Source organism: Echinops telfairi, unplaced genomic scaffold (genome assembly GCF_000313985.2).
Source record: "Echinops telfairi isolate 266 unplaced genomic scaffold, ASM31398v2 ScPeMD7_9;HRSCAF=40, whole genome shotgun sequence".
Classification (NCBI taxonomy): domain Eukaryota; kingdom Metazoa; phylum Chordata; class Mammalia; order Afrosoricida; family Tenrecidae; genus Echinops; species Echinops telfairi.
The window spans coordinates 44,649,473-44,671,115 of record NW_022103906.1 but is presented as its reverse complement, the minus strand read 5'-3'; positions in this window follow the sequence as shown (position 1 = coordinate 44,671,115).

Here is a 21,643-nt window from a genome sequence, read left to right as displayed (position 1 = left end):
AAGCAAAGGAAAAAGATATACATAGTTTGTTATTCTGTGGAAACTCAATAGTTACTTATGTATAATGACAGTTAAGTCAGTTTGGAAAGTATAAATAGAAGCATAACATATTTCTGATCCCTGATGAATCATTAGACAAGTCAAAAGCTGTTTCTTTGAGGAAGTACTCAGTTTGCTTCCCCAAGCAGGCTGGGGGGTTTCATAATCATGCTACGATCACTGTGGCTTCGCGTGTCCCTTTTCTGACTCACCTGGCTCAGGCAGTGTTAGATGTGTCCTTTAAAGGTTAAATTGTTGGGGAGTTGGGTAGACGCTGGGCTCGGAAACATATGGCATTCTCAGTGTAGGTCGCACTCTTTCTCGGTAGACCCTGCTTCTTGAGATCATGCTGGGGTGCGTTTTTGACTCCAAGGAGAGAATAGGCATTACTTCCACTGCAAGTGCCTGTGAACTACGAGACACATTAAGGCTTGCTAAATGTCAATCATAAGGGTTATTTGTATGACTGGTGTATGCCTATTGGAGTACACTGCACACACGCGTGATATAGTGGCAGAATCTTAATGTACTCAAATTCCTCATGCGAAACGTAGGCATAAGATGGATGGTCTCTAAGTAGCTGGCAGATTGTCTTGGTTACCTCCTGCTGTATGACAGGTATACCACAATTGTTGTTAGATGCTATCGACGTGGTTCTGACCCATCGTGTCCTTATGCACAACAGAACAAAACCCGAGCCAGCCCTTCACCAGCCTCACAGTCATCCCCACCTTTGAGCCCATTTTTGTAGCCTTGGTGTCAATCGATCCCCTTGAGGGTCTTCCTCTTTTTCACCGCCCCTCCACTTTACCAAACGTGATGCCTTTTTCCAGGGACTGGGCTCTCCTGACAACACGCCCACCTTACATCTTGCCGTGCTTGCCTCTAAGGAGCACTCGGGCTGCTTCTAAGACAGATTAGCAGATGATATGGCTTTAAAACACAGAATGCTAAATGGAGAAAATGGTGAGATTGTCAATGATTTCCTTTCACTTGAATACGCAGTCAGTGTTTTGGAGGCAGCAATCAAGAACTTAAACAACGTGTTGAACTGGGCATATTTGCTGTCAAAGACCTCTTTAACGTAAAGATGTCATCTTGAGGACTGAGGGCCCCTGATCCAACCCATGATATTTTTGAAAGCCTCCGATGCATGTAAAAGCTGGACAACGAATACGGAAGACCAAAGAAGACTTGATACCTTTGAATGATGGTATTTGTGAAGAGTATTGAGTAAACCGCGGACTGCTGAATACATGTGTTTGGGAAGAAATATAGCCAAAGCGCTAATTTAGAAGGCAGGGTGGGGAGACTTCATCGCACATATTTTGAATATGTGATTAGGCGGGATCAGTCTCTGAAGAAGGGCCGTATGCCAGGTAAAGTACCGGCCAACCTCACAGAGGTCTGGTGGTGAAGACGGCTCCAGGTCGGACAGTGCTTTGTTACGCTGCACAGGGACTTGTCATGCTCTGAGCCAGCTGCACAGCACCCAGCGTCAGCAGCGACAAAAAGCAGACAGATGTTTTCCACCGTTTAGGAAGCTAGACGTGTGAACTCAGAGGTCTGACTCTAACGGAAGGCTTTCTCTCTCGGTCGGCACTGGAAGAAGGCCTACATTGTCTCTTTGAGTTTCGGCTCTGGGAAATCCTCACAGGGTGTGGCCTCCATCTTCTTCCCTTCCCCCACCTCTGCTTCCTAGCTCACTTGTTTGATCTCCTTTATATCTCACAGAGACAACATAAAAATACATGGATCCTTTTCATTAGCATAACAAAGCCAGCCTTTCTCAAATAGGATTATAACCCCAGGATAGAGGCTAAGATTTGCAACACACATTCTGGGGGGACAATTCAACCCACACCAAGTGCCTTGACCAGCTTTCTGTAACCCTTAACTTGCTGGAATAAGAACTGTCCTGATAAAGACTGCTGATAAGAGAGCCCTGACCAAGTGACTCCAGACAGATAGCAATTTTACATCTGTGCAAGACTCACATTTGGGGGTTGAGAAAGCTAGATTGAGTAGAGCACATGACTTAATGTATTTATTTGAACAATACAAGAAAGGAGGTTTCGAACCTGGAAGGCTCTCCTCTTTGAGCTGTACAGAAGATGACCATTTAGGACACGAAACAAAGCATCTGTAGTGGAACCTTTTATCCCAGAGACTGGAAAGGTTAACCATAAGAAGAATTTAATTAATTGTACTTATTCGTGAATGCCATTAACTAGTTTCATTGATTGCACACTTTCCTGCATTCCCGGACAGGCCTTTACAGTCTTGATTTTCTTTTTGTCTTTCACTCACAGCTTTCTTTCCTGCCAGGAGACATGTGGGGCTTGGCATCTGGGAGCACGGTAACAAGTAGTTATGAATAAATCCAGCTGTCGTTTATTGAGAATTTACTCTGTGCCAGGTCCCAGATGCCAAGCCTTGTTTACGCCTCTCTTATTTAATCCTCACAATAGGCTCATGATTTATTCTTATCCTTTTTGTACAAATGAAAAACTGAGCATTTTGAGAGGTTGGCTAATTTGCCGAAAGTCATATGAATATGGAAACAGGACTCAGACCACGGTTCATCTGTCGCAAGTTCTTATGTTCTTAATCATCATACTATATGTCCAGGGATGAGTACCCAGTAAGCAAGTTCAGCACACACCTATTTGGGCTTTCTCACTAATCTGTAGTGAACAGTTTCACATTATAGAAACACACACACACACACACAAATAAAAGCAAACTCACTTTCATGGAGTTGTTTCTGACTCACAGCAACCCTAGAGAACAGGGTAGAACTGGTCTTGTGGGTTTCCAAGTTACACACACACACACACACACACACACACACACACACACACACACACAGTATTCTGTCCCTAATCAGGAAGTGTAAATTTGAAAAGAGGCTTTGATTCTGTAGGAAGATGCTAAGGGAGTGAGAGAGGTAGATGCCAGCCACACCTCGAAGAACAATTTTTGATGTAGTGAAAAATGTGAAATTGTTCATGACAGACTGGTAAGTAAACACAAGTGAAGTAGTTTATTGTGCCAACCTGGCTGATAAACACATGTGGGGTTAATTGAAGGGCAGAGAGATGAATGGCTCAGTGAGCCTCCCCTTTCTTGTTCTCCGGTCTCTTGCTTTGTGATGGGCGGACCAAGGTGCAGCTGTCTTAGCCAGTTCCCTGCTTTAACTGACAAGGCTCACTTCCTGCAAGACATCCCTGAGGAGAAGCCACATGGACCTGCCCCGATGCAGCCCTGGGTGCTGGAGCAGCCGTGTGGACACCCCTGCCAGCGCTGAGATGCTTATACATTCACTGATTCGGCTTCCCTTCTGCAGTCGGCAAAATAGTATGTGTTTTGTGATTTGGAGGAGGACTTTGTGGATTGGTTTTGGACATATGGGTTAATGTTGGACTTGTGGGCTCGGGCAGCACTGGGTAGGGATGTTTTCTTGATCTGCATGAAACTCTTTATATGAAACTCTCTTTTATACACGAGTTTCTGTGGATTTGTTTCTCTAATGTACCCAGACTAACACAACAAGTAGCCATGCATGCCTTGCTCACTGGGTAATCTGACACTATTCCTTTGCCGTCTTCCTTGTAAGGGGGGATAGCAGTGCTATTTCTCTCTATGAGATTGTAATGTGAGGCAACACCTTCTGTAGTAGAGAGCCAGAGGCCTAGGGGGAGGGGTTCTCTTTCCAGTCCCACCAGAAAAATAGTAATAAACAACTCAATACCATTGGCAAAAATTAAACAAAGGAAAAACATATACAAACAGTAAAGAAATCCATGCCATAAGAGCAAATTCAAGTCAAATGACTCTACAATTTGTAGACATTGGCATGGTTGCCTCTCGGGGAGTCCAGAGTGGGATGGGGAGCAGGTCTAGAAGGCAATCAATACACGACATACAATATATCTTAAAGTACAAAAATATATTTATATAAGTAATACCTAAAATGAAATACGCATAACTAAGTAAAGCAGGAAAAGGGCCTTCATGAGGGTCTACTGGTGAGTATGTAGTATGAACTAAAGAATACAATAATATAACTTGCTTGCTCGAGCTGAAAACAAAAATAAGGTAGAGGATCCAGGGCCCTTGAGAAGTAGACTAAGTCAAGGCAAGGTTTGGAATGTCCAGGAAGGCATGATCAAGTGACCCGTTCCCCACAGTGAGGAATCATTTATTTCATCCTAGCACCGAGGGACAGGGCTTTGGGTGTACACCAGATAAGCACTAACCTGTTGGTGAAGGATTGGCGGTTCAAATCGATCCAGCTGCTCTCAGGAGGAAGACCAGAGGATCTCCTGCTGTGGAGATTACAGCCCATAAGCCTACAGAGTAGTTCTCAATGCTACAAGGGGGTCAGTATGAGTTGAAATCAATGGCACTTACCAGCGCAATAGCAAGGAAGGACCCCCAATTTGGTCCATGTAGGCATGAAGTTGGCCTCATCAGACATTGCATTTTTGTCAAAAGATCACAGGTCATATTATCCAGTAAAAACAAGCTCAGCACATGGCCGCAGGGCAGGTTATTCAGAAGTATGCTTCAGATAAGAAAAGTAAAGTTCACAGAAAGTGAAGGAGTAGGCCAAGGTGGTACACTGGTTTGGGGCAGATCCTGAAGGAAAGCCCGTGTTTTCTCTTCATGGGGCCCACCCACACTGCTTTTCCCAGTCCACTGGACTTATGGGTCTTTTGGCAGCCCCTTCGAAACCAAAGGCCTAGCTTTAAAGATTTACAGTCTTGGAAACCCATGCAGGACAGATATACTCTGCCCCCTAAGCTTGATATAAATCAGGATAGTTCATATTTCTCTCTGGGAGCAGCTGGTGGTTTCGAACTGCTGACCTTGTGGTGAGCAGCTCAATGTATGACCCACTATGCAACCAGGGATCCTCTTGGCAGATCCCTGAAGAGTGATAACTGTCTGAACAAGAGATGGATCTGTTTGATCAGTTTTTGTTTTTCCTTCTTAATGTTGACTCAACAGAGACTTGCCTTTGGACGGTGCTCAAGAAAGGCTGATGGGAGTGATGATAAATAGTTAGGAATACATTTTTTAAATCTTCAAACACTTCAGTTAGAGAATATAGTATTATACCATTTGTGCTAGATTGATTTTTCATTTTATTCTAGTGTCAGCTCTGCTGTGCATAGCTATATGAATGGGAGGTTGCCTTTCATAACGTCCTTCACAGAAAGTGTGTGTGTCTGTGTGTGTGTGTGTGTGTGTGTCTGTCTGTCTGTCTGACTGACTGTTGTGGGTGTTTTATATTCTCTGAAGAGCCTCAAGACCTCTATAGTCAAGACTCATCAGGAGCTCAGAGCTAGGAGTCCTCGGAGGACCGTGCAGGCACATTCACGCTCACAGGCTGGCCTTCGTGTCACTCTGTGCACATTTCAGCTGGTCAACCCTAGGTCTCTGGTACCATTTCTGAAATGAGCATTGAGACATTCGTGGGCCAAGTGCCGTATAGAGATAGGCAGTCCCTGCCACCCAGGCACTGTTATCTTATTGGAGCGAGTAAAGATAGAGAGGAAGTACTAGTCTAGGACAAGCCAAACCACAGCAGGACCTTAACATGCTGTTGTTGCTTCTATTACTCCAGTTCTGGTTGTGAGTGATCAGGGACAGCTTCTCTGAGGAAGAGGGACTTATGCTGGCCTTGGAAATGGAGGAGGATTCTGAGAGTTGCTGTAGAGATGGGAGCCAGGGGTCACGATGAACCAACGATTCAATCAAGGAGCCCAAAGATTGATGGACCCAAAAGGTTTTTTAGCTACAGTAGGAAAACCATGGTGCACACATCTCAGCTTCTAGATGAGTGCAGACCACGGAGAGCTACCAAAGGCATTATTTAGAACACATTCTGGACAGTAGGCATTTGAGTATATGTCTGAGATTCAACATGTAAGGAGGTGACTTAACAAAAATAGTTGGAGAGGTAGAAGCCCTGGGAGCATAGTGGTTATGTGCTTGGTTGCTAACTGATAGGTCAGCAGTTCAAATCCACCAGCAGCTCTTTGGGAAAAAAGATGTAGCAGCCTGTGTTTGTTAGGATTCCCTTTCTTGGAAACCTTAAGGGAGAGTTCTACACTGTCCTATACATCTATTGTGTTAGGCTTGTCTCAATGGCAATGGGGTTGGTTCTACGTGGTTGGTAACAAGCTGAGAGCAGAGCAGCTATGACGGGAGGCCCCGCACACGCTTCTGGTATATTCTGTGATCACTAGTGCTCACTCAGTAGGAGCCAAATGAAGACAAAAAGAGGATATCCAGCCCACCCAGAGATAACACTCAACTGTGAACAAGTATTTGAGAATTCTGAGGCAGGTCAAGATGGTGGCAAGTGTGAGTGACTTAAAAAGGCAGTTCAAAATTAAACTTGGCTAGGTGGAGTCAACTTAAATGCCCAGTAAGAGATGAATGGCTTAACATGATACTGCATAGACACTGGCAACTACTCTGCCATAACAGAAAAGCTCCGACACAGCATGGGTGAGCCTTGCAAACATATCGAGTTAAGTTAGTGAATAACAAAAGGGCACATGTGGTAGATCCCACTTATATGAAAAATCTGGAATAGTTGCATATATGGGGACCACAATTTACTAGTGATTACCAAGGGTGGGGGTAGGGGTTGTAAAGGGATGGAAAGTAGTCATTGTTAAGCAAGTATTATGGTGACGGGGGATGCAAAACTTGGGAACAGACACGGGTAAGGATTGCGCGCGCACCTTGGTGTCAATAAATAATACGTAAGAAACACATTGAATTGGGAAATGTTATACATATTTTTTATAATAATACAAAGTTAGCTTTTCTAAACTAGAAAAAGCGACTCCATATGAAGATAAAACAGCCAACAGCATTTTCTACCCACATTGAAAGTCCATGCGTAATATCTAACCAAATGTGTCCAGGATTTGAGTAAGTTTGTGTAGCTGTTCCTGTCAAACACATAAATCAATATTTTGTATCAGTGGTGCTTTATATCAATGTGAATTCCTGGAGCATTAAATCATTCCCTCATATTTGTATGTATACACAGATAGAGAGCTAAATAAAGGAAGTAGAGACAGGTAGAGAGAAAATCAGATAGGAATCTGAAATGTCAGCCTTAGCAAATGAGGATGGGCCTTCCCTGCCTGGCGAGGGAGTGGGGCGTTCTGCTTTGAACAGTGGAAAGCCATTGTCGTGGTATTTGACAAGGCTTTTACAGATTGACCTCCCTGTCTGCCTTTTTTGTAATCTGAGGGTGAATTATTAATCACAAAACAGGAAGCGTGGAGCTGCTGAAAGCGCTCTGGGAGGATGAATGGGCCCGTTCTCCTCGCCGCATTCTGCCTTGCTCTCAGGAATGGGTTCCTGAGCTGGGGACAAGGTGTGCAGAGGGAGTGGGTGACTGCTGTGAGGGCTGCCTGTGACACCAGCGGGAGTAGAGCCAGGACGGAATTAGCCTCCGGCTTCTCTCCCGGCCCTCCCAAGGTCGCGCTCCTGCAGGTCCCTCTGTCTCTGGTACAAGAGAAAAAAGGTGGGTGTTTTCCCGCAGTAACATGTCTACTAATAGCTAACATTTTTAGGACACTCTTTACTTGATACTAGATGGGAGCAAGAGGGTCAGAGTTCACAGAATGTACATGTCTTTGTGCGCCTCTTCATTGAACTGGGCCTGCTGTGTCGCAGGTAGTTCCTTCTGACTGCTGAGGGCAATGGTAGCAAACAGGAGCCGAGTCCCACTCCTTGGACTTTCTAAATATGCTCTTCTGGAAAGTATGCTAGTCATCGCTGTGGGAACCCCTTCGATTTAGGATGGTGTTCGGCAGCTGATAGCATGGTTTCAACTACATGATTACTTTAGAACCTCACCATACTGTCTTGAGGTTCTGAGGGCTGGTGTTACCACCCCATTCACAGAGAAAAAAACCAAGAGACAGGATTCTGATTCAAACCTTCTAAGCCCTAGTTGAGTGGTTCTTACTTTCTGTTGCAGGAAAACAAAACGCCCTACATGTTTGTTCATCATTCAAGTTCGTTGCTAGTGGCTCACTTGGTTTGCCAGGTCTTGAGACCTGGCTGAAGTCCAGCAATGCTGTGGGCAAAGGTCAAGGCATGAGCCCACTCCCCTGAATAAGGGTTTCGGTCAAGGAAGGCACTGTCCCGCTCACACATTCTTGTTTGCACAAAGAGGATTGGATGACAGGGTCATCTTTGTTTCAAACCACACTTCCGTGTTCATTTGTATACCGAGAAAACTGTGTTTGGGATTTGCAAAGTTCAACTGAGCATTTCCTTGTTTCATCATTGGCTTTTTTTTTTAACCCCTTGATAGCTTATTGGGTCTGGGTGGAACTGTGAGTGAATTTGAAAAGTGTCAACGGCATCAACAGGTGCAGGCTGTCCAGGCTGGGTGTTTCCTTCCGGGGAAATAGCCCCGATGGCGTGACTGTTTCTATTCCTTGGTTTCTTGAGGCGGGAACAAAGCTTCTGTGTGGGGAGAGGGACAGAGAGCGAGGGAGGGGCAGAGACAAACACAGAAAGAGACAGGGAGAGAATGAATTATTTTCTTTCTATCTTGTTCCTTCTCCATAGCCACACACTTACAATAGTACTGGCACACAGAAGGCCCTCGATACCTTGACTTTTGCATAAATAACTAAGGAATCCCCAAACCTGCGCGTCATCTCCTGCCTGCCTGGGGTCCATTCCTCCTGCTGTTTCACACATTGAAAGGTAGTTGTCGTTCTCAGGTGCCAGCGAACCAGTCCCCACTCCTGGCTGCCCTACGTAGTACACAATGAAACCCTGCCCAGGCTTGCGCCTTGCTCACAGTGGTGCTTATGTTTGAGCCCATCTCGGCTGCCACTTTGTCCATGGAAGAAGAGTCATTGGGGAAAAAGGAGTGGAAAAGAGAAACGCCATGATGCTTCTAAGGGCTCCCTGCTCTAGGAAAGTTTTCCTGAATCCCCAATAGGTACATTTATTCCAGTGTGAACACCACAAACTTCGCAAGGCCCTATCCTTCTCTTCCATCTATCTATGCTGCCAATACCTACCGGACTCCTGCTCGGACTCAATTTACATAGCTTCGAATCATCTCTCTGATTTGAATTTAGATATGTCGATCCAAATGAAGTCCCAGAATAGAGTTTCCTCTTGTGTGCAGCTATTAATAATGTTATTGTCTATGGCTTCTCCGAACATAGCAAAAGAGGCTGGTGAACACCTGTAACACTCTCCTTAGGGTTTGGGCTTGTGAAGTATGAATGATCCCCTACCAGGTCTGGTGTTGAACCAAAGAGCTCTGGGCCTGCGGGTTGAGGGAGCTGGAAGAGAGAAGCTGGAAGTCAACCACCTCCGTTCCTTGTCTTCACGTCCCTCCCTGGTCCCTCCAGAGCAGAGATGCTCAGCACTGCCTTACGACTTCCCCAGAACCCTGAGCGTGACTTCAAGATGAAATCCTGGGTCCCACTTCTCCTAACATTGGTGATGTTAACAGGGGCTGTTAACGGTATTGATGTCAAAGCTCTGTGGTTCCTATCAGTAACACCTGAATAACAGACATCAATAAGGTGGTTTTTTAAGATGAAGTGAAAAGACTCTATGTGAAAAGAACCTGCCCTGAGCTGGGCTCCAGGGACTGGTGGTTCCTTTCCTCACAGACAGATAGAGATACTGTTAGATTGCCCAACAAACACGCAAACAAGCACACACTTACTTGCGCTTATTTACTGATCTGTAGTGAGCAATTTCACATTTGTTGCCCACGGCAAAGATTCTCCGAGCTGGCATCTGTTTCTCTCCTAACCCCATAGCATCTTCCTATAGAATCAGAGCCCCTTTTAAAATTCATATATTGTGGTATAAAGCATCTGAAGTTGTTCACTACAGATTAGTAAGTAAGCACACGTGAGCCTATGCCTACTGCGCACTTCATTCGTGGCAAGGAAGCGCTTATATCTGTCCACCCACACTTATTAACTATATGGCGCCTTTGCTTCGAAACTCTGTTTAAGCCCTACTCCTCTGGGAGCCTTCTCTTAGAACTACCCTTGTAGAACATCTAACTTTCTTGGTGCAGAGGATCTTGACTGACCGTGCATGTAAAATGTTCCCGTGTGGTCGGTCTCCAGGTGTCCTTAGGTGAAGTGCTTTGCATGGGAATAGTGGTGAAGAAGTGTAATCCTTGATTGGAAATGTCAGGGGATTAGTCACCTGTAGGACAGAGCAAAAAGATGGCAGTCAGAGTTGAGGCAGTTGTCCAGGCCAATTCCTATGGAAAGGGGTAGGGTCCTGACCATTTCTGCAGGGTGCCATCCTGGCTCTGGCCCTGTGAGGACTGAGGGGATGCAGCATTTTATACAGCGGTGGGTTGGCAGATTTGCGAATACAGGGAGACAGGCCGTAGTCAGCACAATTGTCCCCTGGTGGAGTAAAGCCCGATGCCCAGAAGTCCTGGAGGAGAACTACAAGGCCAGAATTATCCACAAACACCAGAGGGCTCTGAGAAGTGTTTGGTTGGAGGAAGGTTTTTGAGAGAATTTGGCAAACGAGCTAAGGAGCTGGCCGAATGTATGACCTCCTTCACCCTCAGTAGCTGATTATGCTTCAAAGTGAGGCCAGCCGCTCACTGCATACTGTCAACTAACCACGAGTGCAGTGGTTCTCAACCTGTGGGTCACGACCCCTTTGGGGGTCAAATGACCCTTTCACAGGGGTTGCCTGATTCCTAACAGTAGCAAAATGACAGTGATGAAGTAGCAACGAAAATAATGTTATGGTTGGGGTCACCACCAACATGAGGAACGATATTAAAGGGTCGCGGAATGAGGAAGGCTGAGAATCACTGACGTAGTGGAATGGGACCTGCACACAGATGTAGGTACTTCCTGCTCAATTTGCATGTCTAATTATAGCTGTTGGTGTTTGGAATTTGCATTCTTTGCCTTCTGTCATTTGAGCTATTAGTGGATACAAACAAACATTCTTTGCTAATTCAGATGGCTCGATCCTTTCTAGTCTTCCTTATTCAATGTCCAACTTTCACACACATTTGATGTGATTGAAGACACCATGGCTTGGTCAGACGAAAGAGAATGTTGAAAGGACGATGGGATGCTTAAAGTGCCATTCTGCCCTGGAAGAAGTACAGCCAGAATGCCCTTGGAAGCAGGGATGATAAGACTTACTTTTGCGTACTTTGGACATGCTGTAAGGAGAGACCAGCCCCTGGAATTGGCCATCATGCTTGGTAAAGTGGAAGGGTAGTGAAAAAGTGGAAAATTCTCAGTGACATGGATTGACACAGGGACTGCTCACACACCACAGGTATGAGGATGGCGCAAGAGCAGGCAGTGTTGTTCTGGTATACATGGGGCTGGAGCCCTATAAGTCGGAGCCAGCTTGATGGTACTTAACAAAACTAATACCTAACTAACAAAAGACAAGAGATGAGAACTGTTCACTGTTTCTTAGGATTTTGTCCACAGCAATAGATCTTGTTGTGCAGTTCCACTCCCAGCTCCAACCCTCCCTGGCCTACGTCATTTGAAACGCTTCTTAGCTTGAATGATCATGACAGATTTCTGCAGAGCTGGCTTGATTGAGAATTGTGTGCAGAAAAACCCAATGACTTGGTGGTCCCAGTGCAGCTAAGAGAATTTCCACTTGACTTTGTCTAGTGAAACTAAACTAAAACTAAGGTGGTAGTATGATCCACGGTATTAATTTCAGCTACATTTGCACTTTGATTAGAAGAAATAAATAAAAATGGATGTCTTTTGGAGTGATTAAAGCCATTACTAATAACATCAGAGAAAATGAGTCTGAACTTTACAGAAGTTTACAAAGGATGCCTTTGGTATCTTTTGATTCAAATCGATTGTTTTGTCAGATGCTCCAGTCTCAGCTGTCATTTCCAGAGTTAAGCCTTTGAACTTGCAGGTTGTCTATCTACCTCTCAAAAACAGGTCCTTGCTGGCTGAGGCATGAGCTGTGCAGCCCTCCCTGAGTGCCTGTCATCCCTCAGCTTTTTCATGGCTGGCTTTGCGAGTTCGTGGATTGGCTCCAAAGAATAGGCAGGACCTGCTTGATGGTGGCAGGGGGTGCTCCCCAGATAGAGGACCATCTGACATATGTCCACTTCCAGATCCAAAGCAAGTGGCTGGCAGTGACCTGCCTTTATGCTAGGCACAGGGGAGGCTACATCATTTTTCTCTCCCAAGGTAATTGCACAGTGTTTCCTTCCCATTGCAGGTCTCCAAACCTTTCAAATGCAAATGGCAGAGAGGATGCTGGGGGCCCTGGGAACAGTACTCAGTACCTTTAATGTTGTCACCTTCTGTTGCCCAGGTGCACGGCCTGGACGTCGTTCAATAGCCCCGTGTTCCTGGCAAACAAAGAACCTTCGTGTGGTCTGGTGGGCTGAGCAAGCTTCCTGCTTGTGTCAGTACTGTGCTGGCAAGTTATTTCCGCTGCTCAGGAGGCAGCCAATGCCCCTGGCTGAGGCTTGAGATGCCCTTTTGTTCCTGACCATTTGGCCCTGGAAATAATTGTCCTCTGGCAGGCCTGTCATGCCCACTGTGTACTCATCGCCCTGGACCTGGCCGGAGAAATCAGGGTGACTTGTTCTTTCCTAAGGTCTTTTCTACTCTCTGAGGTCCCCAGGGGAAGGCTGCAGGAGACAATCGAGAACTATTTGTTGGGTGAATGGACCAGCTTCTGGACCACTTACCCACTTTACAGAATTCTCAGTGTGGGAGCAAGCCTGGCTTCTCAAGAAGCTACAACAAAAGGTCCCCGGAAAGCTACAGTGGAGGGGACAGTCCCTGGAGAAGGACATCAGGCTTAGACAAGCAGAAGGCCAGAAAACAAGAGGAAGGTCCTCCATTAGATGGATTGACACGGCGATTGCAACAGTGGACACAAACATGGGGACAACTTTGTGGATGGCACAGGTCTGTGCAGTATTTTGTTTCTGTTGTACACAGAACTCTATGAGTCAGAACTGACAGCATTGAATGACGACAATACAATGAAAGTATACCTCAAAGCCAATGCATCCCTTTTTGTTATTGTTATTGACCAAGTGTGACAAATGAGTTTCCAAGGATGATTGGTTGGGATGGAGCCATATGACAAGGCAAGGGGCTTAGGAGAAGATGGGGAAGCCTGTTAAGAATACATTTCCTTTTTCACAGGTCCTATGAGTCAGCTACTAGGCTGGCACTTTATATGTAAAATATCATTTGATCTACACAACAGATTCCTAAGAAAATAATATTGAATTGCTTTAATGAGGAAATGGAGATGCAGAGAGAGTAAATCACATAGCTGTGAAAGGATACAGCCAAGGCTATGTGCCAGGTGAGGTTTTATCAAAGCCATCATTCCATAGCAGGCCAGGTCCTGGGACTTCAGAAGACATCAGGATGAAACAAGCCCTCTTGGCTCCTGATTCTAAAGGTTTCAGAGAAAGAGTCAAGTCAAAATAATCAGAGAGTCTTAGCTTTGTGTAGAACTTGAACATTTATAGAATGCTTCCACATCCACTGTCTCATTTATCCTTTGCAGTAATGGTGAGTTATCAGTCTCGTCTTACCAATGCGAAAGGGAAGCACACAGTTATTAAGTATTGCGGACAACTTCAATATAGCGTTTGTGTTTATATGGAATCTCCTAAAGATTGGTATCGAACCCCAAACCTCGCGCTGTGACCTCAATCAGTGAAGATAGGGTATTTACAGTTGTAAGGGGTTTCAATGCCTTGGTACTAGGTTAGGATGCTGTTAGGTGCGGTTGAGTCAGTTACGACTCATCGCAACCCTGTGTGCATCAGGATGGACAGCTGGTCAGCCCTGCCCCGTCCTCACAACCACTACTGTGCATGAGCCCATTGTTGCAGCATCCATCTGCAGAGGGACTTCCTCTTCCTGGAGGGCCTTCACACTTCCAAGCATACTCCAGGAACTTGTCCTGCCTGATGACATGTCCAAAGTTCATGGGGTGAATCTCACCATTCTTACTTCTAAGGAACATTCTGGCTGTACTTCTTCCAAGATAAACACAGGTTTTCTTTGGCAGTTCACAGTATATGGAAAACTCTTTTCCAACATCATAATTCAAAGGCATCAGATGTTCGGTCTTATTCATTGTCCAACTTTTGCATGCATATTGAGGTCATTGAAAAGAGCGTGGCTTGGGTCAGACATACTTGATCTTCCGAGGGACACCTTTGCTTTTGAACACTTTGAAGAAGTCTTGTGTAACAAGTTGGCCCAGGGTATCATGACATTTGATTTCCAGACTGTGGCTTCCATGGGCTCTGATCCTTGACAACTTGAAACTCTTCTCTGTTTATCACGGTGTTTCTTATTGATCCAAATTGTGAGGTATTTTGCTTTTTCATGTTGAGATCTACTGTGCGCGAGCCCGTTGTTGCAGCTGTATCATCGACCTCTGCAAGCAAGTGCTGTAAGTCCTCTTGCTTTTCAGCAAGCACGGGTATGTCATCTGTACATTGCAGGATGATAAGGAATCTTCCTGCAATCTTGATGCTGAATTTTTTGTATGACCTCAGATTATTTGTTCTGCATAGAGACTGAATACATTTGGTAAGATGATATCATTTTGATATAAACCTTTTCTGATTTTAAACTATAAAGTATCACCTTGTTCTGTTCTAACAACTGCCTGTTGGTCTATGGACAGGTTCTACATGGGCAACTTATGTGTTCTGGAACCTTATCGTGGGCCCTAAATCTAATAGGCTGATATAGTAAAAGGGAAGTTTGAACCCGGAGATCCAGATTCACAAAGAAGATAACTGTATTAAGGTAGAAGCAGGGTTGGAATCTATGGTGCCATAAACTAAGTGAGGCTGAGGTCTACAAGGAGCTGTAAGAAGAGGAAAGGGACTTCTTCTAGAGACTTCAGGCCCTGCTAATGCCTTGATTTTGGATTCCTAGTGTCTGTAAAAAGGAGCCCTGGTGGCTCTGTCAGTAAGTGTTAGACTGCTATTTGTAAGGTTAGTGGTTCAAACCCACCTTGGGAGAAAGTTAAGATTGTCTGCTCCCATAAAGATGTATAGCTTCAGAAACTCTATATAGGATTGCTGTGAGTTGGAACCTACAGGATGGCAATGGGAGTGACTATAAGTGCAAGATTGTTTTGAATTACTCAGCTTGTAGTACTTTGTTATAGAAAGGAAACTAACAATATGTGAAACACAAAATATTTTTGTTGACTAAGCTAGAAACTCCTTATGTCAGGGACCACATATTATATACCTTTAGGTCATTTAATCCTAATTCATTTTTGCAGATGCCCAAACAATATGAACCGAATGTATCGATAGTCATTGATAATTATTATTCATTGTCCATGAAGCCATGAGCCAGATTTTGCCAGCCAGTATCCGGCCTTTAGAGTTATTCTTTAACAATCCTTCTGAATGCCGCTTTCCTTTTTAGTGTAGTAATTAGTAACTAGAGCAGTGGGTTTAAAGTGTTTCAGTGGGACAATTCTTGTTTTCAAAGAAAACCTTAGTTAGAATCTCAACACAATAAATGGTCTATTTGTAAAAAAGGGTTCATTTATCAGTTTATATCTTCCACATTTGGGGAAGAGTAGAGGGAAACCCCAGAATCTGCTTTATTCTGCTAGTCTCCATGCTGCATAGTTTGAAGATCACTCAGTGAAATGATTAGACTTACCAGAGCTTTGTTCATTCCCCAACTTGGACAAACAGGACGGTGCTGCAGAGGGGCGAAATTCTACTCTGCCCCATAGGATCACTAGGAGTCAGTATCAACTTGATGGCAATGGGCTTGCTTTGGCTTTGGGAGAAGGAAAGGATGGTGTGTTATTCTGGGTACTTTAGAGAAACAAATCCACAGAAACTCATGTATAAGAGAGAGTTTTATATAAAGGTTAAGTGCGCATCAAGGAAACATCCCAACCCAGTGCTGCCTGAGCCCACAAGTCCAACATTAACCCATTAACCCATATGCCCAACACCAATCCACAAAGTCTTCCTCCATCTCACCCAGGGCTGCATCAGGGTAGGTCCATGTGGCTTCTCCTCAGGGAGGTCCTGCAGGAAGTGAACCTTGCCAGCTAAAGCAGGAACTGGCTAAGGCAGCTGCACCCTGGTCCGACCATCACAAAGCAAGAGACCCGAGAACTAGAAAGGCGAGGCTCACCGAGCCATTTATCCCTCCGCCCTTCAATTAATCCCACATGTGATTATTGGCTAGTTTGGCACAATAAACTAACTAACTCAGATGGGTAAAGAAAGAATGGTGAGTTTTCTTTTGCCTAACTGTCTGACTCTTGGGGAACACTGGGTTAGAATGCTGGCCTGAGCGGTAGATATGCTGCAGCTAGTTAAACATACCCTTCATTAGGAGAGATGCAGAACGAACTCTAGTCTAACAGTACTTCCAGAAACAACTCACAAAGTCAACACTGCAGAAGTGGGCTGTCAAGGGAGCTGCAGGCCTACATAGCATTATATAACCTTTGGCACAATCAGGAAGTTATCAGATTAGCAAAGCCCAATGCAAGCAATCACTGTAACTGCGGGCTCTAGAGCCATGCCTCTCTGTAAGATAAAGGGAGCTGAGATCAGGAAGTTCAGAAAAGAGGAAAATGTTTTGAAATGGATTGTAGTAGCCACAGTACAATCCTGCTTGATCTGATTGAGCTATAGAATGATATGATATCTGTAAAAAGCTCCCAAACAATGGTTTTAGGAAAAAAATTCTATACAAAAAGAAAGAAAGAGATGCAGATATGGGAAAAGGAGAGAGAAATGAAGGCAATATGGGTAGCTATTACAGTCCACATTTCTACAAATGATGAACAAAGGTTATAGTTAGTATTTATAATTTCCTTTCTCTACTATACAGCCCATATGTCCTGATTCCTTGGGTGGCACAAATTTCAATTCGCCAGGCCTCTGTACCTAGAAGGGATCCCCAAATAGTTTCTCTTCATGAATGGAGTCCTTGATAGTCTTGCCTGTGGGAGATTGCCATAGATCTCATTGTTACCATAGACATGGACATATATTGCCATAGATCTCATTGTTACCATAGACATGGACATATATTGCCATAGATCTCATTGTTACCATAGACATGGACATATAAGGAGGTGCCCCAGAGGGTCCCCTGCATTCCAGACACATTCCTCCCTGGCTAATTGTGTGGCAACAACTTTGTTTCACCCCGATCTCCAAGACACGTCATTCATTCATTCATTCTTCTTCTTTTGCATATTGTTCCAATAGCATGAAGAACTCAAAATAGTCTCAACTTTTTATTCAGTGGGACTTTACTTTGCCCTCTGGTGAATTATGACTACTGAACCTGTAGAGCTCAAAGTCTGAGAAGCAGGAAACAAATGTTTTGCCAATGGGTCATCAGATGTAAGAATGAGAGGTTTGCTGTGTTTCATTTGTGTAGCTAGGCCTGTCAGGAAAAGAATCATGTACCGGGTTGCTATTGAGTAGAACTCTACACCATAACCCATAACTTTATTAGGCTATGTTCCCATTCCATGAGGCCCACCAAATTCAGTGGACCTTTCGATCTTTATTCTTGCTCCTGCTGTGGTGACTGACAAGCAGACTTGTTTGCACCGTGGTTAACATGCTTGATTACTAACCCAAACGTGGGAGTTTTGAACCATGTTCTGTTGGAGACAGATGGGGCAGTCTGCTTCTGTAGAGATTTACAGCCTCGGAAACCCTACTGGGCAGTTCAACTCTGTCCTACAGGGTCTCGGAGTTGGCACCCACTCAACGGTCACAAGCTAGGCATGGGTGTGTGTGGTTGGCAGTGTCACAGAGTTGGTGACTTCCTGCTCTTTCTTTCCATTACTTCCGGGACACCACATGCTTCCGGTTTTGCTGACTGTTTACCTCATACGTGTAGAATTCCTCATTCTTCCCTGCGGCATCCAACCCCTTACCTTCTTCTCACACTTTCCTTTCTTCCCAGGGCAGTGGTTCTCAATCTTCCTCATGTCGCACCCCTTTCATACAGTTCCTCAGGTGGTGGTGACCCCCAACCATAAAATGATTTTCGTTGCTACTTCATCACTGTCATTGTGCTACTGTTATGAATCGGGCAGCCCCTGTGAAAGGGTCATTCGACCCCCGAAGGGGTTGTAACCCACAGGTTGAGAACTGCTGGTCTAGTGTGTGTGTTAATTGACCCTACATATTGAGTCTCTGGGTGTTGCAAATTGTTCAGCACTCAGCTGTTGTCATTAGGCGCCATTGAGTAGGTTCCGACTCAGAGCGATCCTTCGCAGGACAGAATGAAACAAGAGATGGCCTGGTGCTGCGCGATCCTCACAATTACTGCTATGTTTGAGCCCCTGGCTGCAGCCACCATGTCAATCCTCTCAGGAACATTCTGGCTGTACTTCTTCCAAGACGGATCTGTTTGTTCTTTTGGCAGTCCATGGTACTTTCATATTTTTCACCAGCACTGTAATTCAAAGGCATCATTTTGTCTGACACCCAGACCCCAAAACAAACACGATGCCAACTCACCACTACCCCGTAGGACAGGGTAGAACTGCCCCTGGGAGTTTCTGGTACTGTAACTCTAATTTAGCCTTACAGTTCTTCAAGTATTTTTATTAGATTTAAGTTTCATTTAAGGGGTACACAGATATACAACTACTAACATATTTTGGGATCCCTTTAGTTTTGTACCCAAGAGCCCGTCTCACTGTTTCTCCTGTGTAATAGTCAGCTTTGCCACATCCTTCCTTGTTTGTTTCTGAAGCCCTTGTGTTTCCACCCTGCTCGGTGGAAGTTGCTCTTTTACTTTTCCTCTTGTGGGTGTGTTTTTCCGGCCTCTGCTGTTTTTACTCGACTTCACTGCTCAAATTCCACAATACTATCTTTCCAACATTTCCTCCAGAAAGCAGCCCATAAGATTCTGGCAAAAAAAGTTGACCTGGGATACCCCCAAAGTGTGAGCCTTAAATCCCAGTTCTTGTTCACACTTGACTCCCACCACCCTAAAGATTTGAACTTTCCCATCTACAAGTCTTCCTTATTCAATGCCCAACTTTCACATACATATGATGCAATGGAGAATACCATGACTTGGGTCAGGCTCATCTTAGTCCACAAGTAACACCCTTGCTCTTCCATATGAGGTCTTGTGAAGAATGTTTACCTAATGCAATACATCTTTTGATCTCTTGACTACTACTTCCATGAGCATTGATTGTGATTCCAACCCAAATAAAATCCTTGGCAACTTGAAGCTTGTTTCCATTTATTATGAAGTTGCCTATTGGTCCAGTTGTGAGGATGTGATCCATGAACACCTTCTGAATGAGCACAATGAAGTGCTCTGGAATTCCCAGTCTCCATTCTCCTCAAGGTTATTCACAGTTTGTTATGGTCCTCACACTTGAATGCCTTTGCTTGGTCAATGAAGCACAAGAAAACCTCTGTCTGGTGTTCTCTGCTTTCAGCCAAGATCCATCTGACATCAGTAATGATAGCCCTTGTTCCACGTCCTCTTCTGAATCCAGCCTGAACTTCTGGCAGTTCCCTGTCAATGTACTGCTGCAACTGTTGTTGGACGATTATAAGCATTTCTTGACATAAATCTCTATGTATGTGTACATATAAGCATCACAGGTCTTCCTTTTCTAGAGAACCTAGCCTAATACTGACTCATAAATGACCCCAGAGGACAGAGTAGAACTATTCCTTTGGGTTTCCCAGACTATAAATCTTTATGCCAGCAGGCTGCCTCATCTTTCTCCCTTGATGCAGCTGGTGGGTTCAAACTGCTGACTGTGCAGTTAAGCAGCCCAATATATAACCCACTATGCCACCATGGCTGTAGATACATTGCAGACCCTCAACAAATAATATTTGAAAAAGGATGACCAAGGAATTGTGCTCATTATTTCCCTATTATCTGCTAGGTCATCTCTTTGGCTCTTTTCACTGAGCCAGTTACCGTATATACTCGAGTATAAGCCAACCCAAAAATCAGCCGAGGCACCTAATTTTACCACAAAAACTGCTTTTAAAAAATGTGTTGAAACATGCCGGCATGGAGTAGGGAACCAATGGAGAGGTCTGAGGGGCCGGCCCCAATCCCAACTACATGGGTACCTTTCCCTCCCCCCAGAAGAATTTATTTCAGAGGACAGCACTGAATCTGCAGCTCAGGTAGAGGGACATGTCTGATCAGAGCACAGGGGAGCAAATGAATGGGGAGGAAGAGAGAGTAGAGCACGTCCTGGCCCACCAAGCCTTGAGGATGAGAGTCCCACTTGGAGCAGTCAATCCACAGAGAAGACCACATGGCCGGCCCAACTATGAGACATGACATCCCTCACTGACCCATAGCCCACAGGGGACAACACTGGAGACACAGTGTGGGAATTCTGCCTGATCTGATCCCACCACACCAAGGCATGGAACAGAACAGCAAGGGGAACAGAGCAACCAAGTCCCCAGGGAATATAAAAAATAGACTTTGAGGCCAGGGCTTGGCGCCCCATCAGACTGGACCAGAAAACACTCCTAAAGGCCAAAAAAATAGTCCTTGAACTAACTAAAAGCTTTTCTTTCTTGTTGTTGTGTTTTTGTTTTTGTTTTGTCATTGGCTTGTTATTGTTGTTTTGTTTTATTTTGTTGCTTGGTTTTGCTCTGTCTTGTTTTTGTGCATGTTATTATCTCCGCAGGTCTGTCTAAATAATATAGGTTGGATGAACAATCTGGAGGAGAAAACAACAGGACCGACAGTTTCGGGGGCACATGGGGGGCATAAGGGGAAAAGAAGTGGTGTTAACAAACTCAGGGACAAAGGAACAACAAGTGATCTAAATCAGTGGTGAGGAGGGTGTAGGAAGCCTGGTAGGACGTGACTAAGGGTAATGTAACCGAGAGGAATTACTGAAACCCAAATGAAGGCTGAACATGATAGTGGGACAGGAGGAAAGTCAAAGGAAAGAGAGGAAAGAGGTAGGAGGCAAAGGGCATTTATAGAGGTATAAATAAAGGCATGTACATATGTAAATATATTTATATATGAGGATGTGGAAATAGATCTATGTGCATATATGTATAGGTTTAGTATTAAGGTAGCAGATGGACATTGGGCCTCTACTCAAATACTCTCTCAATGAAGAATACTTTGTTCTATTAAACTGGCATTTCATGATGCTCATCTTCCTGACACAATCGCTGAAGACAAAGCAGGTACATAAGCAAATGTGGTGAAGAAAGCTGATGGTACCTAGCTATCAAATGATATAGTGTCTGGGGTCTTGAAGGCTTGAAGGTAAACAAGCACCATCTAGCTCAGAAGCAACAAAGCTCACATGGAAGAAGCACACCAGCCTGCATGATCATGCGATGCCAAAGGGATCAGTTATCAGGCATCAAAGAACAAAAAATCATATCCTTGTGTGCTCATCTCCCCGATACAATCGCTGAAGACAAATGGAGGCATAAGCAAATGTGGTGAAGAAAGCTGATGGTGCCCTGCTATCAAAAGATATAGCGTCTGGGGTCTTAAAGGCT